This window comes from Dermacentor andersoni, chromosome 8 (genome assembly GCF_023375885.2).
Source record: "Dermacentor andersoni chromosome 8, qqDerAnde1_hic_scaffold, whole genome shotgun sequence".
Taxonomy (NCBI): domain Eukaryota; kingdom Metazoa; phylum Arthropoda; class Arachnida; order Ixodida; family Ixodidae; genus Dermacentor; species Dermacentor andersoni.
Genome location: NC_092821.1, coordinates 71,401,728 through 71,416,074, shown reverse-complemented (window position 1 = coordinate 71,416,074; position 14,347 = coordinate 71,401,728). Strand labels below are relative to the sequence as shown.

Sequence of the window (14,347 nt, the reverse complement as noted above, 5' to 3'; positions counted from 1 at the left end):
GCCCCTGCACATAACCCGGTCCTATCACTGGGTTCGGTCATGCACTAACGTTACTTAATATGTTGTACTTCGAAAAAGCGCTTTATTTTAAGGGCTACGAAAGCTGGCCGGGCTATTTCCAAGCACTTGAAGGCCACAAAAGAAGGCTTCTTGTCGGGAGGAGCATTCCGGGTCTTATTCCACATTCGTAGTTGGTCTACTCTATGAAGTTCCGCTGACATGCAGAAGAGTCTATATTGGACAAGGAGCGCTTGGCATTAGTCATCCAGCATGGAAACATCAGGTTCCTACTAAGAAGAAAGGGGTGTCATGTTTGCCGGCACTTTGTTCATCCTGTGCCTCCGAGCCTTTGCTTCCTAGTGTCCACACTCTGGGTAAGAGTGGAGACATGATCGTGCGCAAGTTATTGGCTGATATTTATATTAGACGAAATTGCGCGCATCAGCGACACATTTGTGTTGTTTCGTGGGCTCCTGAGTAACGTGCCACAGGCTATCGGTTCCTCGGTGTTCACTCCGTATCGTGTTACTAAGTTATGAGGTGACGCAACACGTCCGTGAAAGGAGAGCCATTGTGCGCGTTGACTACAAAGGCAAAACAATGGAAGGACCACGGCGGTATGACGACAGCAACAAAGTTCACGACGTTGCTGAAGTATTTACACGGCTGAGGAGACATGACGATCAGTACGAAGGCATGATTATGTGTACGATAGCATGGCGAATACAATGGCCTGACGAAGACAACGCATGGCGACGATCACATTCACAGTGTATCGGCGAACAAGCACATTGACAAGGAGACGGGACTACTCTGGCGGCAGGACCACAGGCAATAAAATCGTGTAGCTGTCTGAGGCAGCATTGTTCACTGTTTCAATTTTACAGCTACGAAATGAGCTTGTTTTTGTATGCTTCATTTGTGTGCGAAGGCATTATGAAAATCAATGTTATTCATAACATAAAATTGATTTCCGCAGTGTTAAGATGTGCGTAATGTTTCAGTAAGACATGAGCATCTCTCGCGGTAACGGCTCCTCTTAAGGAGCCAAGTTCGTTATTTCGTCGAATACTACTACTACTACTTCCGCAACTACTTCTACAACTACTTAGCAGACATGTACACATGACTGAAAGAAGTTACCCGATTACAACTGCTTCTTTCAAGCTGTAATCAATTACGGTTAGGAATTAGTGTCCCTCAAAGGCAACGGAGCCATTACTAAAATGTAACCGATTACAGTAACGTTCCTATTGCATTACTATTGCACAAACGTAGTAAAACGAACGAGCTGGCTTGGCCCTTTTTTATGTGTCCTGTGCATCCCTTCACACGTTGCTTACCTTCACCCTTAAACGCTTTTCAAATCTTAATTCAGTAAATTTTCCTTGTTGTCTTGTGAACACATCTGCATTGACACTGAAAACTTGCTCTACGTGAGCGTTGAAGAGGAGTGTGTAGTAGCGTAGGAACACCTTGCACAGTAGAGTGCGCTTACTCAATGCGGCGATGTTCGGGTCTATAGGTTGTCTATGGAGCCCAGTGCTTAAAGGTTGCTGGGGGCTAAGGAAAGACGCTCTCGACAGGGCCAGTCAATAATCGTGAAATTGTCTTGGATGATGCTAAACTTCCGAAGTGGCCTTACGAGTGCCGTTTTCATTTGATTGGGAACATCCGATAGGCCTCCTCTTGGCGCCATTCACTCTTTAACCATTTAGACTGGCTAAATATAACGGACCGCAGCAAACGTTCAGGCTCCTTGAAAATGTGGCCAAATTTCTAGTGTAATTCATTATGATGTTGTATATTATTCAGCGCTAGACATACTGCTCCTTCGTTACAATCAGAAAAAAATAATTATATGTTAGACCCGTAATGTCAAACAGGTAGAAACAAATGAGTTGTACGTCCAAAAACTTCAGCCTGTATCAAACAACTCGTAGGCTGCAGTAAGCGAAGAATGGTACAGCAGCTGATACCGCCTATCAAGTCTGCCTATATGCGTTTCCAGGAGAGAACCAGCTAAATTTATTACTAGAAAAAATCTCAGAGTTCAGACTTTCAAGAGAAGTGTGCAAATCTACCAGCCTGCCTTACTCAGGTGATGCCGTCATAGCTGCAAGAGGCTGATTGTGGGAAGGAGGCAAACTATTGCTTATGTTTTGAGCCCTTTTGGACTCTGTTTTGAAAAAAATACTAAAGAGATAGTAAAAATAATAGCGCTACGGAGTAAACAAAGTAACCATTAGGTTAAAGAAATTACAAACCGTAATCGAATACAAGTAAATAATTGCATGTAATTCCTTACGTACAAGTCCGATAGCCGTCCATAGATCGAATCCTGCGAGCACTGACAAGTGGTCATAGCACTTTCTGGCTTTCTTATTTTTCTGCTTTAGCACGCGTCATGCATCTTCACCTTAACGCAACGCTTACGCAGCGCGAAGCGTCCAGCCAGATATGTCGCACCTGCTTTATCGGTGACGCTCGTTACCGGTGACACAGTGATATGCTTATGAAAGCATGCTCAGTGCCTATTAAAGCAGCCACCGGGCTGGTTTCCTTTTCTGGGAAGAAGAGTCAAATTTCTCTTTAACACCTTCGCACTTCGTCGCACGTGGCGAGTTGTCGCTTCGGGTTCAGTTGTGCTTCCGCGCCAGGGCACATCTTCTTAGTGATTCCCTTGATCTAGTGGTCGGTATTCTCAGTTTTAAGATAACTTCATCGTTAAGCGCATCGCGCCCGGGAAGGAAACAGAGGGCCGTCAGGTGTCTCACAAGCCTTCTTCTGGTCAGCAGCATGCTCTCTGAGTATGTCATTCCGTAGACGGAAGACGGAGGCAAGTGAAGCAGAGACTCACTGCTTTGTTGTTGTCGTTGTTGTTGCTTTCAATTAATTTACCTGGAAGAAGGGATTTCCCAAGGTTTGCAATGGTGTGCCTGACTTCTCGCTAACCCATCAATACGTAATACATATACAAAAAGAATTATTGAATGATGAATAGTGAAATTGTAGCAAAATAGGAAAAATTAATGATAGTAAATGGTAAAAAGTAAGTACGAAAAGTGATGATAGCAATTTTTATGAAGCAGCTAGAGAATAAAAAATGCAAATCAGACATTTAGAACCAGAAGAAACGTGTTTAGCATGTTAACCCCCAGTAGCGACGATGTACTCGTGCACATTGAAAGATAACTTTCGGCCGTGACCGGGTGGGTTCACCCAAAACGATAAAATATCAAGCACTGAGAGACTAAGAGCAACACACGATAGGGGTTGCTCAATGTGACTCTTCCTTTACGGATCATATTTTTGACAATAGTCTAATGATTGTAATTCCCTGTATAGCGCACAAAGGTTCGATGGCGCGAACCGCCACCTCCTCATGTAAAAATTTAATTGACGTATTCGACACCATTCTAGGGTAATCGATAATTAGCACTGTCGTGAAAAACACATTTTAAACATAAACAGAGAATACTTTAAGGGTGGACTAGAAGAGATCATGCAGCCCAAGCACTTCATTGTCTCTCATAGCAGCTGGCTCCAATGACTTTTACGCCAACTTCCCTGCGGTGTAAAAGTTCATGTAAAAGTTCGTGTAAAAGTAAAAGACAACGGAGCGAACCAACACCGGCACTGCAGTTCTCGTAGGTTAGCACACTGAGGAGGCCCCTAACTTTGAACGGGCCGTAATAGCGGCGCACTCGTTTTTCCAAGAGCTCACGGCGACAGAAGCGCGTCCAGACCCACATGCATTCAAAGCAATTGCAGTGGACGCCGCGCCGACCCTGGTTGTATCGACGGGTGTCGGTACGCTGTTGGCTCCGAATCTGATGACGAACGAGCTTGCGCATATTTTTTTTTTTTTTTGGGGGGGGGGGGGGCGTGATCTTTTGTGCGTGCTTGCTGGTCGAGCTATCATCAGCCGCAGGTAGTATGGCGTCGAATGTTGACGTGACACGGCGCCTGTATACGAGTTCAGATGGTATAAACGGAGTGGTCTCTTTTAAGGCAATATTGTAGGCGAAGGCCACGTATATCGAAATCTCATCCCGCGTCGATATGCATGGAAAGCCAGCGTTCTCTTTAGACGGGCTATTCATTCATTTGCTTAAGCATGACACGCAGTGCTCTTTCGGCGAGAGCTGTGCTCCGCCTTGAGAACGTCCTCCATCATATCGGCTGTGAATGTTGCACCGCGATCGATGATGTAAGCAGGGTGCACCAAGTCGTAGGAAGAAAAGTGGACGAAGAACTTGGGCACTTTATGACAGTTCCTTGCCGATTAGGTATGGTTTTGGCGTACTGCACCAATTAGGTGGTGGCGACAAATATCTGCCTATAGCGCGAAGAGGTCAATGTGGCTGGACGACGTGGTTTCATTAGAAACACAGTTGAAACAAACTATCATATAAATGACACATTTGTGCGAGAAAAACAGACAAAAAGGCGCTAATCTTGGCCGAGGCGTAGATGGCAAATGCTAACTGGGCAAAAAAGAAAAAAAAAAAGAGTTCCTATGAATCTCTCACTTTTAGGGTAGACCCATAATTCTTTTTTACCTGGTGTCAGAGCAGGCCGCCACGTTATTTCACAATACGCCACCACATAAACGCTTAACTCAGCTAGGCAGTACCGGGGAGAATAAGGGGTCCTTGTCTGGCCACTGAAAGTTAGGGATTGGCCAAACAACACAGATGAAGTTGTTATATTGCCCGGTAACTTGATATGTTTATGTTACCTACACCCTACACTTTTCATGTCAACTCAGGGTATTCAAAACGTAGTCCACCTTCCTTTTCGTCGTCATGACAACACGGTGTTCTTGATCAAAGTAACGTCAATACTCTTTAAAACTGACAGCAAAGATACAATTAAACATATACATAGGGCTTCACTTGCACCTGACTACATTTTCGAGAATAATATTTTACGCAATCACTTCCGAGGTAATTCTGACTATGATTGAAGGCAATGTGTAATATAACCTACAAAGGGTACCACGAGGAAATCCTCGCGAGACTCCCTGTTTCATCCTGTATGTCTACATTTTTTTACGAGATTTGTGGTAATTACTGCTCACTTCAGGAATTCAACATATGCTACCGTTTCTCATTCTGGAACGTAGTTGCAGCGCTCAAAAGCAGGAAATAGAAGTTTACATGAAATGTACCAGACGCGCATTGGATGTCGACTGGTCTTGCTGCACAAATGACGGCATGCACGGAAGGCTAACATTAATGTATAAATTCAGCAATAAATGGCATATCCCTAGTTTCGCCAATCATGAGCGCGCAAAACGCAAATAATTTTCTCCATTCGAAATTCAGACAGAAGATGTGTTTCTGGTGTCCCACCAGTTGTCGCCCAGTGCCTGAACAGCGCATTCTGCGTAAACATTGTTTTGCCTTTCGAAACGCTGTTACTGATTCATAATGCCAGCAACTAACACGCTTGGCTTTGAACAATGCTTAGGCCTCTTTTGAGGTGTTTCTTGTGGCGTATTTCGAGGATGCTTAAAAAAAATCTGGTTCATTCAACTAAACTGATTTATGTGCTTTTTTGGAGCAGTCAAGATATATAAATAGAAATTATCAAGATAACTTCAAGGTGAAGCCGTCATTAAAAGTGATATATTGTTACGGAAGGATAATGGAAGCGACGCTGGCTGCTGCGTTTTGTTGCTGGTCAGTCATTTTTAACTACACTGACTCTGCTTGTGTGTATATTGTAAATACTGTCTTTCTATACTCCCATAATAACCGTAACATATTTGTGGAGGTGCGGGGTACCACGTCCAGAAACGAACCTTCGCAGTGGACGTCGCATCAGCGTCACCACCATGAACGACGGTGAGCACGCGGGAACAACGACGTTGCTGCTTCCAACGTCACCGTCGCCAGCTACGTCGCAGTACCCTTCGGTTATAGTTGTGCAAACCAAGGATCTCGGAACTTTCTGCATGACCGATGGCGCCGACATTGAGGAGCGGGTGGCGATGTACGAACGCGTGAGTGGAATCAACAGATGGAACCCTACGCTTATGCTAGCTAACCTGTTGCTCTACATAAGAAGCACGGCAAAGGTGCGGCACGACAACCTCAAGGAGGACCTAACTAGCTGGGACCAATACAAAGAGAAGTTGACGGAGTTGTTTGGCAAACCAGCTGGCCGTAAAATTGCCGCAAAGCAGAAATTGGCCTCCCATGCCCAATGCCCCATAGAGTCCTGTCTCGTACATCCAGGACGTACTGGCGCTTTGTCGGAAAGCCGATCACGACATGACAGAAGCTGAGAAGCTCGGGCACGTGCTGATGGGCATTGCTGACGACGCCTTTAATCTGCTCATGTACAAAAGCTGCTCGACAGTTGATGCTATCATAAAAGAGTGATGATGATGATGAAAAACGTTTATTTTCTCTATTTTGCAGTGATTTTTGCGGCTTCAGATGGAGTCTTCCATCTTCTCTCCAGGGTCGGTTCCCCTAGTCCAGGGCTCCGCTGAGGGTAGCTGCCCTGCGTGCACGCCTTACTAGTCCTTGTTGGACTTTCAGGATGTCGCTGGATAGCATCCTCTCCCACTGTTCCGCACTCGGGTTTTTTATTATGGCTAGCCCATCTATTTTCTGGCAAGCCCATGTGGTATGGTATAGGGTTGGTTTGTCTCCACACCATGGGCACTTGCTCTCGTACTGCGTGGGGTAGATCTTACTTAGCATGTTTAGGCACGGGAATGTTCCCGTTTGTAGCTGCCGCCATGCTACGGCGTCTTCTCTATTTAGTTGTTTGTGAGGGGGCGGGTATTTTCGTCTGATGCCTCTGTAGTAGTTTAATATCTCTGAATAGCTTTGGGCTACCGGCTCGGGTTCCTCAGCGGGGTCGGGATTGTTGGATGCTCGGTTTGTTGCGTGCCCTCGAGCTATCCTATCCGCCTCCTGATTTCCCGTAATGTCGGTATGTCCCGGCACCCAAACTATCGTGTGTTTGGCCTGGTTGTTGACGGTGTTGCCACTTGAGCGGAGGATGCGGAGCGCGCTGTGGCTGATTCTGCCGTTTAGGTAGTTGCGGCATGCTGCTTGGGAGTCTGTGAGTATGGTTAAGGACCTGTTGGATCGGTAGCCCTCCGCTGCCGCTAGAGCCACGGCTGCCTCTTCGGCCTCAACTACCGTAAAGTTCCGAATTGATGCGCTGGTGATTTCTTTTAGGTCCGAGTTGATCACCGTTGCGACTTTGCTTTTCTTGTGGTTTCTGTCCTGAGTGTAGGTAGCGGCGTCTACGTACACTGTGTCGTGTCTAGTTGCCAGTGTTCTTTGTACGTACTCTGCTCTTGCTTGTCTTCGTGCCATGTGTAGGTTCGGGTCCATATTGCTTGGTATCGGTGCTACTTTGATGGTGTTTCTGTATTCGTCCGGTATCGTCTCCGTGCTTTGTGTCTCCTTTATGGTAGCTTCACCGCCGTATCTGCTCAGGAGTCTTCTGCCCGTTGCCGATAGCTTTAGTCGTTGCATTTGCGCGATTATCTGCGCTTCTTGGAGCTCCTCGAGACTGTTGTGTAGCCCCAGGGCCAGGAGTTCGTCGGTCGATGTTGACTGCGGTAGGTGGAGCGCCGTCTTGAGGGCTTTCCTCAGGATTGCGTCCGCGTGTTGCATTTCGTGCTTCGTACAGTGGTAGTACGGGAGGCTGTACGTCAATCTACTGACCACCAGGCTTCTGACCAGTTTGAGTGTGTCTGCTTCCTTCATGCCGTGTCTTTTCCGCGAGACCCGCGTTATCATGCGGGCCACTTGGTTGGCTGCAGTTTTAAGTAGTGTTAGGGTGTGGGTACATCGTTGGTTCGATTGTATCCACATTCCTAATATCCTGATGAGCGTCTTCTCCGGGATTGGCTGTCCCTCGAGGTGGATGTTCAACTTCATGTTTACTTCCTCTGGGACGGTGCGATTCCTCTTGCCTCGCCATACTCTTAGGAGCTCGGACTTCTCCGTTGAGCAGGCTAGACCTCTTGCCTTGACATATTCCTCTACGCATGTCGCAGCTTCTTGTAATATTTCTTCCTTTTCCCTGAGTGAGCCTTTGGTGACCCATACAGTGATATCGTCGGCGTACATGGCGTGGCGTACGCCGTCGATTTGGTCTAGCTGTTGGGCCAGTCCAATCATGGCAACATTGAACAGGATGGGTGAGATAACCGATCCCTGCGGTGTGCCTTTGTTTGGGGTGTTGAACTTTTCGGATCTCAGCTCGCCCAGGCCGATTGTTGCTGTTCTGTTGGACAAAAATGCCTTGACGTAGCTGTGTATTTTCATGCCGCAATTTAGGTTGTCTAGTCCTGTCAGGATGGCTTCGTGGCTTACGTTGTCAAAGGCGCCTTTGACGTCCAGTGCCATGATGATGTGCTCTCCGCTGAGCGGGATATTGCTCAGTACCTCTTCTCTGATTTGCAGGAGTACATCTTGGGTCGAGAGCCTGGCTCTGAAACCAAACATGCTGTGGGGGTACAGCTCGTTTTCTTCCATATGATTTTGTAGCCTCCTCATAACCACTCTCTCATAGATCTTGCCTAGGCATGATGTAAGGGAGATTGGTCTGAGGTTTTCCACTTCAAGTTTCTTGCCTGGTTTCGGGATCATGATGACTTCCGCGTGTTTCCATTCTTCTGGTACTGTTCCCGCTTGCCAGTGTCCATTGAGGTATTCGGTTAGCTTTGCGACTAGCTCGTCTCCGAGGTTGCGGATGAGCGCGTTTTTGATCTTGTCCGCACCTGCGGCTGTGTTCTTTGTTGCGCTTCTTATCGCCGCGTACACCTCTTCCCGGGTGATGGGTCTATCCAGCCTTCCATTTTCTTCTCCTTTGTAGCGCTCTGTGTAGGCTGCTGGGTCGCCGTCGCCGTAGCACTTTTTGCGTACTTTGTCCAATAGTTCCGAGTCTGTTCCCTCGTACTGGTGCACCAGTCGGTATATGACTTTGTTGTTTTCGGTCTTTGATTTTGCCGGATCTAGGAGTGCCTTGAGTATGCGCCATGTTTTTGCAGTGCTCAAGGTTCCGTTTAGAGAGTCACTAAATTGTTGCCAATTTTGCTTCGATAGCTGCGCCGCGTACTCTTCTGCCTTTTTCGTGATTTCCGCGATCTTTAGCTTGAGCTTCCTGTTGTATTTCTGTCTTTTCCACCTTTTTGTGAGCCCCCTTCTGGCTTCCCATAGTCTGAGAAGTCTAGAGTCCACGTCTGGCGTCTGCGGCGTACGCTCAATTTCTTTGGTGAATTTGCGTTGTGTTTCTTTGAGCATGTTCCCCCAGTCTGTTATAGATTCGATGCTTTTTATTGTATCGCCACATGCTTCTCTGAACGCTTTGCAGTCCGTTATGTTTGCTTTTCCTATCTGTCGTCTAATTTTGTCTGCTATTGTGATTTGCGTCTTTAGGATATAGTGGTCGCTACCTAGGTTTTCCATTAGGTTGTCCCACTCCGCTTGCCTTGTTCTTTTGACGAACGTCAAATCGGGGCAGGTGTCCTTGTTCACGCTGTTCCCGATTCTCGTAGGGGTATCGGCTTCCGTGATGAGTTCACACTCGATATTGTCAGCTGCCTCGGTTACCGCTCTTCCCTTTTGATCCGTTCTCGTGTATCCCCAGCTCTCCTATCTGGCGTTGAAATCTCCCAGTATGACTAGTGCATTTCCTTTAGCCAGCTTGTCTGCTCCTTTGAACAGCGCGTCGAATTTCGCCCTGCTTTGTCTCGGGGGGCTGTATATATTTACGATGAATATGCTTCCTCCCTTCCTTTTCTTTTTTGGTATGATCTCGACTATTACGTGCTCTACGTCTGTGTCGGCTATCCTGTCATGGCTTATGGCGATGAGGGTTTTGTTGACTAGGATTGCCGTTCTTCTCCCTTCCTCCGGATTCTCGTAGCACGTGTAGCCCTGTAGTGTTGGGGTAATCCCTGTTTCTTGTAGAGCTATTACGTCGGGTGGAGTTAGTTGTGTGCTGATGTACTGTTGTAGTAATGCTTGTTTTCTTCTATATCCTCTGCAGTTCCACTGCCATATTTCTAGTTTTTCTTCTTTTTTAGTTCTTTTGGCTGTACTGTCCATGTTTAAATTTCGGGGTCGTCGTCTCTAGTACTGTAGTTTTCTAACGCCGGGCGTCTCTGGTTGAACTTGTCTTTGACGCCTTCGGTAATTTTCTGTTTTCGTAGGGTGCGGATTTCTGTTCCCTGCATGGTTATCTGCTGTTCCATTCTTTTCATAGCTTGCTGTATTTCTGCTATAAACTTGGTGAGGTTGGCCTGAGTCATTTCGGTAGCTTGACTTTGTGGGGGTGTTGATGGCGGCCTGGGAGCGCTACCTGACCTGAGGTCCTGTACTTCCTGCATTAGTCTATTGATTTTTGTGTCCTGTTCTTCGCGCGCTCTACGGCTAATTTCTAGCTCTCGCCTGAGTGCCCTGTTTTCTTCCTCTAGCTGTTTCTCTCTATTGTTCTGGTTATTACCCGAGTGCAGAAACAAAGTTTTGGGGGGGCCTGCTTGCCAGCTCAGCTTCGTGCGACCCTTGGGCTTCTTCTTTTTCTGCTGCTGCTGCTGGCCCTCGATGGCCGGGGGCGGCAGGGGTGGGAAGGACCGGGACCGGCTCCGTGAACGGCTCCGCGACTGGCTCCGTGACCCGTTCCGTGACCCGTTCCGTGACCGGCTCCGGGATCGGCTTCGCTCGCCCTCCGAGCTGAACCATCTCGGATGGCGTTGCCTCCGTTCTTTCTCCCTGCTGCTGCGCTGCTGCTGCTGCGACTGGTGCTGTCGACCTCGCAGTTCTCTGGCTTTCTTCATAAAAGAGTGCCGACAATTTGAGCATGCGAAAAGCCGATGCGTCTTGCAATCATTCGCCAGGCTTTACAATACTGCCGCAACGTCGACGTGTGAAGATCAATCTGCACAGCAGCATGCGCCGCCAACAGAGGATGTGGTGCGAATCGTTGGACGTGAACGGAATGCGATGGCGCCCGCAGTTTTCTGTTCGCGTAGCCGTGATGCTACCCCTTCTTTAGCTCCCCTCGTACAAGCCATCGTTCGCCGGGAACGTGAAAACTTTGGTTTACATTCTGTCTGTGCTGACGCCAACCCCACAGCCAACAGACTTCCTTCTCCTATTTTCGCTCCACCCCGACGCCCATGCACCAGTGATGAGGGCTCGCGTACGTAGACGTTTAAAGAAGATCCTCACCCCAGCAGCTGCCTGAGTGCTTCATGTGACCGACGGCGGCTTGCTGGTTGTTCTTGGGATGTGTACTGCGCGTTTAAGTGCAGTGGGCCGCCCTACTTCTGTTTTCTTTGCTCTGATCGACAACTGCCCTCACGGCGTTATCCTTGGATTGGACTTTTTATCCAATCATTCTGATCTCATCGACTGCGCGACCGGCGTTCTTCTGTTAGAACTGCTTCCGCTCACCGAAGCTCCGAGTACCGCCCCACCGCACTTGTGCTCGCTTCACAATGTGCGTCTGTTCCCCGAGGCGTTACATACGTCACTTTGACCGCCCAGCCACAGGTTCCTGACGGTGAATATGTGCTTCACTCTATCGTCGACGTGCTTTTGAACTGGAACGTTGCTGTGACCACCACGCACACTGACGGCTTGGTCGCTGGACTTTGCGGCTCTAGGAATTTTCATTTATTGTAAATTGATTAATTGATTTATTTATTGTCATATATTGTAAAAATGACGCTGACTGCCTTTCTAGTCACCCCGTGGATCCTCCTGATCCTGCTGCGCATGATCCGGTGACCTGCATGATGGCTCTTACTGACATGACCGAGATGCGGTCTGAACAATAACGCGACGAATCCTTACAGTCCATCATCGCCGGAGTGCAATGTGGCATTACCGACGGCACGTGCCGCATGTTCGTGCTGCACGACGGCATCCTCTATCGCCGCAGTATCAACCCTGACGGCCCTGAGTTGCTCCTTGCCCGTCGGTCTCGAACACCTTCATGATGCACCGACGGCGGGACACTTTCGAGTTTTGATTACATTCCACCGTGTACGACGCCGGTTCTTCTGGCCGGGTCTCTACCGCTCTCTGCGTCGTTACGTTGCAACATGCGAATTGTGTCAGCGCCGAAAGAAACCTTGCCTGCCACCTGTCGGGCGACTGCATCAAATTGAAGTTCCATCTGAACATTTCTTTCGCGTGGGCCTTGACCTGCTTTGCCTTTTTCCGACGGCGACTAGAGGAAATAAGTGGATCGCCGTTGCTACGCGATCACAACGGCGTTGCCGGCTAGCTGCGCAACAGACGTCGCCAATTTTGTCCTCCACGACGTCATTCTCTACTACGGTGCACCTCGACAGTTGCTTACTGACCGCGGCCGCTCGTTCTTGTCTCAGTTTTACGACATTTTCCACTCTTGTGCCACTAAGCACAATCTGTCCACTGCCTACCACCCACAAACGAACGGTGTTACGAAACGTCTCAACCAAACACTCACAGAGATGCTGCCGATGTACGCTTCCAATGATCACCACGATTGGGACGCCACACTGGCCTACGTGATATTGGCGTATAACTCGTCCCGACATGACACCGCAGGATATTCGTCCTTTTATCTTCTGTATGTTCGCGACCCCACATTGCCATTTGACACCATCCTCCTTTCTGTGCCACGTGTTGCAACTGAGTACGCTCGTGAAGTCATTGATCGCGCTCACATGGCTCGGCAAGTCGCCCGATCTCGCTTATTAGCCTCGCAGCATGTACAAAACGAGCATTATGACCGGTGCCATGGGGATGGTAAGTTCGCCCCAGGTGCTTCGGTGCTAATTTGGTCACCATGTCGTCGGGTCGGCCTCTCCCAGAAGCTTCTCTCTCGCTACACAGAGCCTTATGAAGTCCTACGTCAAGTCAACGACCTCAATTACGAGATTTCGCCATTACAGTTTCATCCATCCTCAAGTCCAACGCCTGTTGACATCGTGCACGCTTCGCGGGTGACGCCATACTTCGCTCGCAATTCTTCGCCTACCATGCGCCGAGACGGCGCTTGAGAACCCGGGGTCCTGTTACGGAAGGATAAAAGAAGAGGAACGAAGAAGATCGCGAGGCGCTGGCTGCTGCGTTGTTGCTAGTCAGCTATTCTTAACTACTGTGACTTTGCTTGTGTATGTAATGCAAATACAGTCTTTCTATAGTCCCAACATCCCCGTAACAATATTATGGGGTTTTATGTACCAAAACCATAATTTCAATATGAGACACGCCGTAGTAGGGGACTCCGGAATAATTTGGACCACCACGGGTTCCTTAACGCGCACTTTAACCTAAGTACACGGCTGTTCTCACATTTCATCCCCGTCGAAATGCATTACGAGATCTAAATAATACTAACATAATACTAAAATGCAAAATACTAAATAATACTAACTAATGCTAAGCTGAACTTAATAAACAAGTCGAAGAAGCGACTTGTTTGCTCCAAATACTTCATTAGCCCTTTTAATAAACAACGCTCCATAACGTGCTATGTAATCAAAGACACTTGCTAACATTAAAAATACTAAGATGTGAACGTCATTTTATATCATTGTGCTAACGGCTTAGAAAGATATTGAAAATCTATTCGATCGTCGATGCGCATCCGGTGCTATTTGGTATTCAATTAAGTCTCAGATATCACTATTCGCACAGCTCGAATACTTAGTGTACTGCACGTACTTTTGAGCAGTAATCGACCTATCTGTGTTTCTTTGTATGAAAGCGCTTTCCCGCCTACCTTGATCCCGGGGTAGTCCACGGTTGAATGGGTAGCACAACGGCTGCTCTCCTGAGAGAACATGGTTCGCAACGAACCACCGTTGCACCAGCTTTCGTCACTGAATATGTGGCATTTGGTGCGTGCACACAAGAGAAATGGACAACACCAACGCCGCGTTCAGCGTTCATGTTGTCCACTTCTTGTGTGTCCACTTCTTACGCCTTCTTTGCATTTTGAATACTTACCAACTAGCTCAGCTTGCTGTCGTTCTAAGCTTCATTTCTAGTACTCTGAGCCCTGTTCCTTGTTCTCCTACTCATTTGCACAATCCTGCTTCTTTAGCTCCCTTAATTGCGATACTGCCACTTGCGTTCATTTCGGCTTGTAGCGACGCCACCGGCGTCGCTGCGACGCAAGCGGCGCCGCTTGACGCGTTTCGATCATGGACGCGAAACGTATAAATACGGGACCACCGCTTCCGCTGGCTGTCCGACGAACGCCCCGGACCAAAGCCACCTAGGAAAAAATGTAAGGCCACCGCATCACATCCTCTCCTAGTCAATACGTCACAAAAGTCGGATGGTAGCGGTGGATGGGGGAG

General features: G+C 48.0%; 1 protein-coding gene across 1 annotated transcript in view; it reads right to left on the bottom strand.

Moving 5' to 3' along the window:
- LOC126538860 (alkaline phosphatase-like) overlaps window positions 1-14,347 on the bottom strand; it is a 71,995-nt gene that overhangs the window by 48,822 nt on the left and 8,826 nt on the right. The gene's annotated exons all lie outside the window — the stretch shown is intronic.